The sequence below is a fragment of the Colias eurytheme genome, chromosome 4 (assembly GCF_061535395.1).
Source record: "Colias eurytheme isolate Ceu_HAF_F1 chromosome 4, ilColEury1 Martin Lab GWU primary, whole genome shotgun sequence".
NCBI classification, from domain to species: domain Eukaryota; kingdom Metazoa; phylum Arthropoda; class Insecta; order Lepidoptera; family Pieridae; genus Colias; species Colias eurytheme.
In genome coordinates, this window is record NC_142983.1 from 1,023,438 (window position 1) to 1,035,161 (window position 11,724).

Genomic DNA, 11,724 nt, shown 5'->3' on the forward strand with positions numbered 1-11,724 from the left:
TTGAATGAAACTGTGTAGCGCAGCTTTATATAATTTTCCGTGAAATATTCAATACGTTTTATTTGACCATTGATGATATAGACGGCGAAAGAATATATTATATGTTGCAGGCAAGTTGTACAATTTCTTCTGTTTACAAACGGCGTCTGTCACTTTACAAACGCTAGGCATCAAAATGTTATATGTCGGTTTGGTTAAGGTGATGAATTAATTTTTCTAACATTTACGGCCCTTTTTAAACCTTCGTAATTTTTATATTATTAAAGTTGTCGTGATGAAAATTCTTGACAAGAAAGTTCAATAGTAACACAATACGTCTACCGTTTTAGAAACATGATTCCATGATATTTTCTCGATAGAAAAAAAATACAAAGTTCTCATTGTTATTTTTTTTTAATCTCTGGCATCTTCAAAATAACAAACGTAAAGTTACGACTTTTTGGATATTAACTATAAAATATACAACCTATACGTCTACCGATTTAGAATTTTGAAATATGCGATGGTTTTGAAATAAACAAGAAATACTTGAAATTAGCGCGCGACCAGCCAATATAGCGAGAGCCGCCCTGTACCTTCCTACCCCGATCGCTGCACTGCACATTCCCGCTACGGCCGTCACACGGGGAACTTGTGTCGCTCGCGCAATCGTAACAAAGGGTGACAACACGATAAGACAAAATGAGACAAATGGGGACAATAAAGAAAATAAGAAGAAGAAACATAAAGGTTGGAGGAAAAAGAATGCTTACAATTGGAACAAATTAATGAAGTAAGTTGGTTTTATTTTAAATTTGATGATAATTGTATTATAGACGATGTTTGATATGTACCCCTGTTTTAAGTACATAATGAATGTGTAAGATTTTTTCATTTATAGCATAGATAATCTTTTCAGAAATCCGGAATCCAGAAGGAAAATAAACCCACTGATTGTTCACAATGTGAACCCACTCCTTCGTAAGTACCTTTATTCAGTCAAAAATGTATGTTATCAACGCTCTACTGGTTTTATCGCATGATTCCATTTTTAGCAAAAAGCAACAAAGTGCAAAGAAATAAAAAATCATGGTGAACTTAGTGGAAGTATGGTGGACGTAATATGGAACAGGAGCTCATTGGAGTAGTATTATATTTAAAAAAAAATACGAAAAAATTTCAAGAATTACATTTCTTAGTAGGTGGTAGATAAGTATGTTGTATAAAGAATTTGATGTTGATATTTATTTCATTTATACTTACTACACCTGTGCGGGAAATTGCTTAGTACTAAAACAGGTTTATATTCATATTTACATAGTAATGTGAGTTTTCATTTCGAAAAACTTTGTGTAAGTATATTAAATTGAGTTCCTGGGTGATCTGGAAACACAATTGGGCCCGGAAGATGGCGCTGCAGTCACTCCTCCTAATCACATGAACCGATTTGGATGAATATGTACATGGTATAAATAAGCCAATGTTCGTCTCACATTGCTGTACCTGCCTACCTACCCTACCAGGGCCTAACTTTGTTCTGGCTATTTTATTTTGATTATTTGTAATGAATAATTACAATTATAATAGAGTGCAAAAAATAAATACATGCGTCAATATATTTTGTATTTTTTTTAAACAATTTTTTTATTAAAAAAAAATATCATTCCGGCCGCGGCTTTGCCCGCGTGGAATTAGGTTATATCGTGAATCCTGTTTTATCTCACAGAAGTGTTCAGTTCGGATAAAAAGTATCCTATGTGTAAATCCAGGCAATTAGCTATATTTTATCAAAATTGGTAATGTAGTCTTGACGTGATTAAGTAACAACTAACAAAAAAATATACAAATTAACATCCAAAGTTTCGCATCAGTTTTACTGTATTAGTGATATCTTCCACTCTTGACTTTGACTGAGAAGAATTAGGGTTTATAACTTCTTTCAGAAATAGTACCTTTCATTTCTGGACATGATGTAATATCTACGTCAGCATCAAATTCTATCTAAATCAATTCAGTAGTCCGCGTTATTGAGTACCATTTCATTTTTTCAGAGTAACAATATTTTTTGTTATTTTAAAGATTATTTATAACCTGTATTATTTTGTAATAAAGTAAACATTACGAAATAATAATAATTATTAATAATGTCTAAGTAGTTGTTAAAAAGAAGATTATTTGTTTATAAGCAAGAAAATAAAACCAATAAATCAACAATTAAATAAATGTATAACAATATTATAACTGTATGACGACTCCATACATGTTTGTCCCGAGTCGGCCAGCGGCAGCGCGGCGAGTTTGCAAGAATGACTTCGCGCACACCCGCGTTCGCGATAGCGAGCTATTAGACTCCGCCCGCCAAGCAGTGGATTTTTTTTTGTGTATCGTCTTAAGGGGGTGGGTTAGGTTAGATTCTTATTTTTAAAACCACACAGATTTCTGTGGAGGAACCCCGCGAAACCAGGGCTCTATCGGTTCGCAACCGTCTTCTTGTGGACGTTTGAAAAAAGTAAATACACTGCATATTACAAAATGCCGCGCGTTTGTAAACGGCGAGATTATGCAATTTGCCTGCGATATTAGACTACAAGCCCGCATAGGACAAAAATATGGGTCAAATGAACCACCAGGGGACATATCTAGAACGATAGCAGAGCAAAAAATAATAAGATTCATCACTATGCCGTCACTTGTAAGCTGTCCAACTGAGTGCAGATGAGAATTGAAAAGTACAGGTAGACTCGGTAAATTTTGGTCATATATTTTTGTACGGCATTCTTAACCATCGATAGATCCATTAAAAATAATAAGAAACCGCTCAGTGCCGTACAAAAATGTGGGTCCACCAAGTCGGAATTTTTATTTAATTTCCGAGAGTTACCGGGGGTAAATTTGGTCATTTGACCATGTACGGCATCTGTGTCATACTATTGCTATACTGCTTTTAATCCATTATTCCGCAACGCCGTACAAAAATCATGGGGACAAGGGGAAAAAATCGAGAGATGCAATCCCCTCTCTTTCCCCACTCCAGGGGGTCATTTGACTAAGTACGGCTTCGGTTCCAAAACATTATCTAGCACTCAAAAGTACTATTAAAAGCAATGCCGTCAAAAAATAATTGTTCTTTTAAATGTATACCAATAATCATCTTAATTTCATCGAATTCTTGATATAAAGAGCTGTAAGGTCATTTGACCCTGTACGGGAACTTTTTTTTTAACATGATATTGTAAAATTCAATTGTTGTATAGTATTGCCGTTCAAAAGAAACCGTTCTAAAAAAAGTTATAGAGAAATGCAAAACCAGAAATTTTGTTAAAGTTTAAACATCGTAGATTAATGAAATATAATAGTTTTCTACACTTTATCCGTTGTTTTAAATAGTATTAACATAGATAAATTAGGAAAAAACGATGCCGTACATTTTTGTGCAGACCACATCTTTTAGGCTGATGAAAGCGACGAAAGCTACAATTTTAAGAGTGCTTTATGGCCATTTGATACGGCATTAACATATTTTTACACAACTACGGCAAAGCAAAAGGAGGGTTATGGTTGTTTACAGGTCATGTATGTATGTTCATCTATTCCCTCGTAACTTCTAAACTACTTATCAGAATTCGACAAATGACATATCATTAGAGGCGTCTGAATTGTTCACTGGATAACCAACGACCAGCTAGCTAAAGGCTATATGGGGTTTCACAAAATCTAATGTGGCGCCCTCTAGCGGACAAAACATACAGAGTAAAAAAATAAAGTTAAGATAAATATGCAGTGTTTGGTATCATTTGAAAGCGCTTTACTTGTACATTTTGAATATGTATATATTACTAGCATTTGTTTGTGACTTTACCTGTATTCATGGACTGATTGCATATAATTCACATCTTTTCGTTCATAGCTTTTTTATTAGTTCATCAATTTAACGGAGTCCATTCCACCTGACTCCGACTTTCCAAGGTGATAATTAACCACCTCGAGCTTCTTAATATTAATGTATATTTATATTTTATTATAAAAATATAAAGCAAATATTTCGTTATATGGATTTTTTTCTTTTTCAGATTTTTCCCCTTTGAACCAACGAAAATGTACGGCACATGAAAAAATATTATCTATGCATAAAATACTTCAAAAATAAATTTATTTCGTGTTGTGTCAAATGACCCCCTGGAGTGGGGAAAGAGAGGGGATTACAACTCTCGATTTTTTCCCCTTGTCCCCATGATTTTTGTACGGCGTTGCGGAATAATGGATTAAAAGCAGTATAGCAATAGTATGACACAGATGCCGTACATGGTCAAATGACCAAATTTACCCCCGGTAACTCTCGGAAATTAAATAAAAATTCCGACTTGGTGGACCACCATTTTTGTACGGCACTGAGCGGTTTCTTATTATTTTTAATGGATCTATCGATGGTTAAGAATGCCGTACAAAAATATATGACCAAAATTTACCGAGTCTACCTGTACTTTTCAATTCTCATCTGCACTCAGTTGGACAGCTTACAAGTGACGGCATAGTGATGAATCTTATTATTTTTTGCTCTGCTATCGTTCTAGATATGTCCCATGGTGGTTCATTTGACCCATATTTTTGTCCTATGCGGGCTTGTAGTCTATATATGCCTGCTACATTTCGCATTGAATTAAAAGAGTTTTGGGTTACTTATTGATGCAGTGAGAGGAAAATAATCTTCATATCTTCATATAGTTTTAGCTCAAACACTGTGGCCTTTCATAACGCTGGAATTAAAACGTTATATTGAAACCACAAGACGTTGCCTGTTTAAAATTACAGATGACAGGTAATGTATTATTCATGGCGGAAAGTTGGTCCAATAAGATCGTGGGTTCTCGGATGAATCGGGTGTAAAGCTTGTTGCATAACTGAGCGGTTAACTTGAGAATAAAAAAAATGGAATTTATTGTTTACCAAAAAATGATGCTAACAGAAATAGCGATAGAAAGGTAGGATGACGTAAAATCAGAGAGTCAAGTGTGGTCTACATATAATGTGGCTTTTTATTTTGTTTATTTATCTTAGGCAACTCAAGGCCCATATAATTCACTAGCTGCGCTCCGCGGTTCCAGCCGCGTGGCTCCGCTCCTGTTGGTCTTAGCTTGATGATAAGCCTTTAGCTTTTCTACATGAATCGGCTATTTAACATCGAATTAATTTTTTCAAATCAGACCAGTTATAGTTCCTGAGTTTAGCGCGTTCAAACAAACAAAAACTTCAGCTTTATAATATTAAGTATAGATATTACCTTACCACTACCACCCAACCATTGTGATGACGATTATTCCTATATTAGTACTAGTATTAGCAAGTGGTCGATGATTTAACATTTTTCTGTATTGTAAAATTTAAAGTTGAAGTTCTGGGCGTGAATTTGCAGACGAAATTCTGTTGGAATATAATTGTATATTAAAATGTAATAAATAATGAAAATAAATAAAACACATTTATGAATATGGTTTAACAGTCCAAAATAAATTGTGAAGCTAAACCTTTACCGTGGTCTTCTACTATTTACACATAAATTTAATGAATTCAGGTGTTGCCGTTATATTTTGCCGTCGTATTCTTTTAGCCTTGTTTTAAACTTGTTTTAAACCATACTCCTAAATTGGCTTCTATCCCTCTCGTATGATGAAACTGAACTAATTATTAAAACCACCATCTAAACTTCTACATTTCTCACTCAACCTCACAAACTCACATAATCTCACTCTCGCATACTCACACACATAACATTCTCACACTCTCTCACAAACACATACCTGCACATTTTTGTCTTTTTAAAATTTGTATAAATCGTCTTACTTACTTTTATCATTACTTTGTGTTTCTGTTTTGGAGATATGAATGTTAAAATTTTGGTTAGTGGAACTACCAATGTATGGAGGCGGGCGTTGGCACCTGTGCCGCAACTTATTTAAGCTTTTATGGGTGCCATCGTTCATAAAGTTTTTGTAATGTGTTGTTGTGTTCCAAATAAACAATTTTGATTTTGATTTTTTGTTTTTGATTGAATGTGTTTTATTTATTTTCATTGATTTTGATTTTGAACTCATTAATGTTTTTTCTTGAATGCGCTGTTCCTTCGGATCATTATAAATATTATAATAGGAGAATAAGAAAATAACAGCATGAATATTTTCTAGCTTGATTAAAATTGAATTCCATTTTTAAGATATTTTTTCTTGAAGATGTAATTTCAATTAAAATACATTTTTTCATTTAAATAATATTAATTATAAAACAAACAGCTTGTAATATGAACTTGAGCTTCAACTGCATTAGTGTAAGAATTTTCGAAATTGATCCAGTTATAAAAAATAAAATTAAAAATACTTTATTCTTTAAGACATAATGCTTACATAGTGCTTAATACAGTTTCTTAAAGAAAAACGTTAAAATGTAGTAAATAAAATCAATGGTTCCTGCACTAGGCAATGCCTGTCCTGCGGGACCGTGAAATGTTTAACATTGTAATTTTACGAACAGAGTGGCGAATATTTTTTGGTAAATATTTAAAATTCAGATTTAAATTTAACACATAAACATATAAAAATCGAGTTATTAGTATAAAACCTAGAATATTAGAATATTTTTATTGTTCGACTTTCCTACTTTCAGTGAGCGACAAGCCGTAACGTATAGATGTAATTTGCATTTTAATTCGATCAGCGACGCTCGAGGTGCTATTAACACCTTTTAATTATAGAAACTATACCTCCACTACAGGATAATTTGAAAGAAAATCCGATGAAAACAGCAAAGCTTTTTTGTTTATGTTTTTGTTGGGATAGCCTAGATTCACCTTCGTTTTATTTTTTTGACAATTATGTAACTAAGTTTTGTGAAAACTCTTTTTTATTATTTAATAATTATACGAGCTTTATTAAGCGGGTTGGCTTGCATGCAAAACCTTTTAATTGTTAATTAAATTGTTTAATTGTTGCACAAAAATGAAAATTATGTTTAATTAATAGTTTGTTTAAAAATAACCATAATCGAATCAAGTAGAGTATACGATAGGCATATCCTCTTATCATCAATCGATGGCATCGCTTGAACTTGATAATTTCTTCGCTTCAACTAAATTATAAAAAAAGAATGTTTAAAACATTTATTTCTTGCACTTGTAATTTCTAATGTTTCTGTATTTAACGAGAATCCTTTTTTGAGCACTCTTGAATCATCATATTTCCAAAGATAGAATATAATACTGTACCAACATTACGTAGCAAATAATTTCTACCGTTTCTACTAAGTAAGCTTTGATTTCTACGAAATAGTTGAACAATAGTGCTACTTATAGAAGCCGTAGCAATGTCGCTACGGTATTGTCATGTAACCGACATATTCTGTGTAGCAAGTGTCGGCTGTTTGAATATTCAATCGATAGTGTGAATCGTGCCTAACGGCCACAAGCGCGGTGTGTAAGGGAATTGTGTTGTACGGGATTAGGCTTGTTATGCACTTTATTTTTTTTATGTAAATAATCGATATGTTTGACAATGCAGAAAACAATGACTTTTTACGGATTTATTTCAGCAATTATTTAGGTACTTCTGTTTTAACAGACAATCGCCTGGTTAATATAATACTCAAAACTTACAAATACTGATTGAAAGCTCACTTTTTATCTTAATAATACTCTGTAAGTATTAAAAATCCCTGTTAAATTAAAATTATAAATTATGTAATATTGTTTCGATTTAAAATTCAGTCCAACACACAAACAACAAACAACAAAGCAAACAAGGCTTATTTTTACTATTTACTAAAATGAAGCTCACAATGATTATTAAATACTCATATTAGCAAATTTAAACGAATAGTTGATACCATCCAGTAATTCCTCGTGAACAATACAAGTAATATAATTCACGTGTCGTGAGAGCTTTCAGCGCAGCTGCGCCTCCGAGACGCTCTCTTTCAGTGCTAAAAAGCGCATAAACCCGTATAGCCGATTGTGAAGGTATGGTATGAGGTAAGCGCTGAAGCGATTTATTATTCATTATCCATAGCTGACCAGTAGTTGACATTATCATGTCAACTAGTGGTGCGTCTGATCGTAAGCGATGAACATTTTTACAACAATTCATATAATATTTATAAAGTAAAATACACGCTTGACTAAGAATAAATTCATGAAATTATTGTACTGCCACCCACCCACCACTTGATAAGTGTACAAAGTTTGAATTAAATGTTTCCAATTAAAGGACCCTAGGGACCCACTCTCCACGATCGCCGAAAAATTGATGCGCTGGAGATGTGGTGTTGGAGGCGGATGCTGAAAATACCGTGGACGTCGTTCCGAACCAACGTCTCGATACTCAAGGAACTAAACATCGAAAATAGGCTTTCGTCGATTGTGCAGATGCGAATATTGAAGTTCTTTGGCCACATCACCAGAAATGAGGATTCCTTGGAGAGGCTTGTGGTGCAGGGACAAATTGAGGGCAAAAGATCACGGGGCCGCTCACCTACACGTTGGACCGACCTTATCGGTAAAACGACCCAGTCCAGCCTTGTAGAATGTGCTCGTAATGCTACCGATCGTCAGAAATGGAGACGTATTGTTGGACAGGGAGCGAACAAAGAAGTGACCACATCTAACAGGAATAGAGCACCATCACCATAACCACGACCACTCTGTCAAGAGTGCACGACTAAGAAGAAGGGACCCACTAAATCGAGTCTAACGAGTCATACAGACCTACAAACTTACAAACATACAGGTGAAGATAATAAAACGTACTAAATCGCTATTGTTTATCCTTTGGCCCGTAAATTTAAGTCGAGGACAGCCGTGAGTGCCCTCCAGACAAGCGGTGTATCGCAGATAGTTCAGATTTACGAGCCGGTTCGATGCCCGGCCCAAGACTTTGGACACATATGCTCAATTATTGTTCAGCCGTTCATGAAGTTATCATCAACAAAAAATATTTTATAGGTATAATATTATTAATAGTATTGAAATATAAAATGTATTGTGTTTAATAAATATATTAGCTCTACATTATTAATATGGTGATTAAATTTTAATTGCATAATTTGTATCTGTTTCATTTCATACAGCAGCCTTAACAAACTAACTAACCGTCAATTTGTTTCTATTCGAAGTAGGTAAGTAGTAAGTAGGTTCTTTACTTACCATAAGAGGGGTCTTGATATTATAAAAAAAATTAACGATATCATCACAATGCTTAATTATTTAACATAAATTTTATATCCTAACTTCGTGTTTAATAACGAATGGTTTTCCTATTATTTCCTACAAAACATAATACACATTCCTCTAAATTCAACATGTTATACACGTAAGAATATACGATCTATTCATTATTATTTAACAAGACGTTGCACTTTACAGCGAGCGTGGTCACGGTGGATGGTGTGGACGTGGCTTAAATTTATTATTTGTACATTAAAGTTTAAGATATTAATGCAGTTAAAATTTATAAACTTTACAATCATTTCTTAAGAAATAACAGGAAATTAATTGTGCCTATATAGAGAAATAATTAAAAACTAGTTTAAAGTAAAACATATACTACTCTGACTTTCTCGTCGCTTTTGTAAGTATGGCATAAGAACAAGCAAAAGACAAGGATAACTTACAGCTACATAGAGCACAAAAATACACTACGAACTGAGTATCTCTTCCTCCACACTAGTAACAAAGGTTGCTAAATTCAAATAAACACTAAATGCAGTTAAAACACCATTCTTCAATATAATCCCATTAGAACACGTACAGACAGACGCACGTGCTAATAAAAATGACAAGTCACTAAATGCAATCTCAGTAATAGTCAGAGCACGTTAACATCAGTTAACATGTTTTACACTTTAAAATTTCTCGTGAAAAAGGAAAATGGCGTCGCTACGTGTTTTGAGATAGCGGGCGGTTTTATGGTAATATTTAAATTATCCACTAGTACTTTTTATGGGAGGAAAGATTTATTATATTAACTAGATTTCCGCCCGCGGCTTCGCCCGCGTTTTCAAAGGAAAACCCACATAGTTCCCGTTCCCGTGGGATTTCCGAGATAAAACCTATCCTATGTGTTAATACAAGTTACCCTCTATATGTGTGCTAAATTCCATTGTAATCGGTTCAGTAGTTTTTACGTGAAAGAGTAACAAACATCCATACAAACTTTCGCCTTTATAATTAAGATTAAGATATGTAAAAGTCATAAAATACTAAGGTGTAAGGTGAACAAAATATTTACCTTATTCTACTTACTACACTATTAATGATAGCTTCAAATAAAGTAAGATACAATTTTAACATTTAATTATTTCGTCTACCAATACATTCAGTGATCAGTTCATTAACGTCACATACATTTCGTTCTGTTTGAACTTAAAAGTATAAACGACTGATCATTTGCCCACTTTAAGAAGTAATTCGTTAAGAACCATTGCAATGATCTATAGATCTAGATATATATATACATAGTGTCACGAGTTTTTAGTGCATTTAAATATTTTGATAATAATAATTCATACATTAAAATTCTAAATTAAGCTGAATAAAACAAATAATAATGCACATTCACACTTGCTTATCATTAAATCTTGCACATACACAGATCAAAACCACGATTGCTCGTAAACGTACCAATAACACCATAAATGATACTCTAAGTTCCGCAATTGTATGCAAGTTCCAAGAAAGATGGTATCGGCTTGATCGTAAGTCGATTGAGGAAGCTCTGATAGCGCCTTGGTGTCGTACACAGCGGTTCTAAGAATGTATTCAGTACTAGAAAAGTGATTGACCACTTCTTTGCCTTGTGGAAAGAGAAAAACGACATAGAAGTGAGAATGTTTACTTACGATGGGAAATGTAAAGCTTGGAATAGATCTCGATTACATTTTTTGATAAAAATTGTCGTTAAATTAAAAATAAGTTAAAAATATTGCTTACTGCAACGATATAAAGAAAAAAAGCGGAATAATCTACATTTCTTTTAATGAAAAGATAGTTAAGTTGTTGAAATTTTTTGAAGGGTTATTGAAGTGGATTATCGTTTTATTCGTTACTAGGTTTCCGCCCGCGGCTTCACCCGCGCAGTCAAAGAAAAACCCGCATAGTTCCCGTTCCCGTGGGATTTTCGTGATTGCGTCATTTTTCCGGATTAAAAAGTAGCCTACGTCCTTTCTTGGGTATCAAAATATCTCCATATCAAATTTCATGAAAATTGGTTCAGTAGTTTAGGCGTGATTGAGTAACAGACAGACAGACAGAGTTACTTTCGCATTTATAATATTAGTATGGATTTTTAATCTTGTACTTGTTTACTGGTGAAAGTAAAATATATTTCAGTAATTACAGTGATTATTTCCTACAAACAAACCCACGAATAAACAAAATTTCTTGTACCTACTGCGAAATTACAATATTGTTTGACTCAAAGTTATAAGAAGACGGAGTACCAAACATCTACTCTATGTAGTTATTATTTATTAATTAAACGCTGCTTATTGATCTAATCAAAAACTTACTTGCTCAACAAGATTTTTATCAAGAAATTCATCAATGTTTTGATGAAAGACTAAATAAATAAATCTTTTCGTAAACTAGTTCCTTGCATACCGTAGATCCCACACAGTGTAGCATGCAAGCGAGGCTATCTGAGAGCGGTATCCGAATTACCGATGTAATAGATTAGTCTGTGTTTCGGTAATTCGGTGGTTCGTACC

The 11,724-nt window shown here is 33.7% G+C and overlaps 1 long non-coding RNA gene across 1 annotated transcript; it reads left to right on the forward strand.

The window, feature by feature from the left end:
- Window positions 1–608: 608 nt before the first annotated feature.
- On the forward strand, window positions 609–1,401 carry LOC149908733 (uncharacterized). The gene is made up of 3 exons (XR_016456695.1): window positions 609–772; window positions 899–960; window positions 1,035–1,401. It is a non-coding gene; the product is annotated as an uncharacterized LOC149908733 (long non-coding RNA).
- Window positions 1,402–11,724: the final 10,323 nt, after the last annotated feature.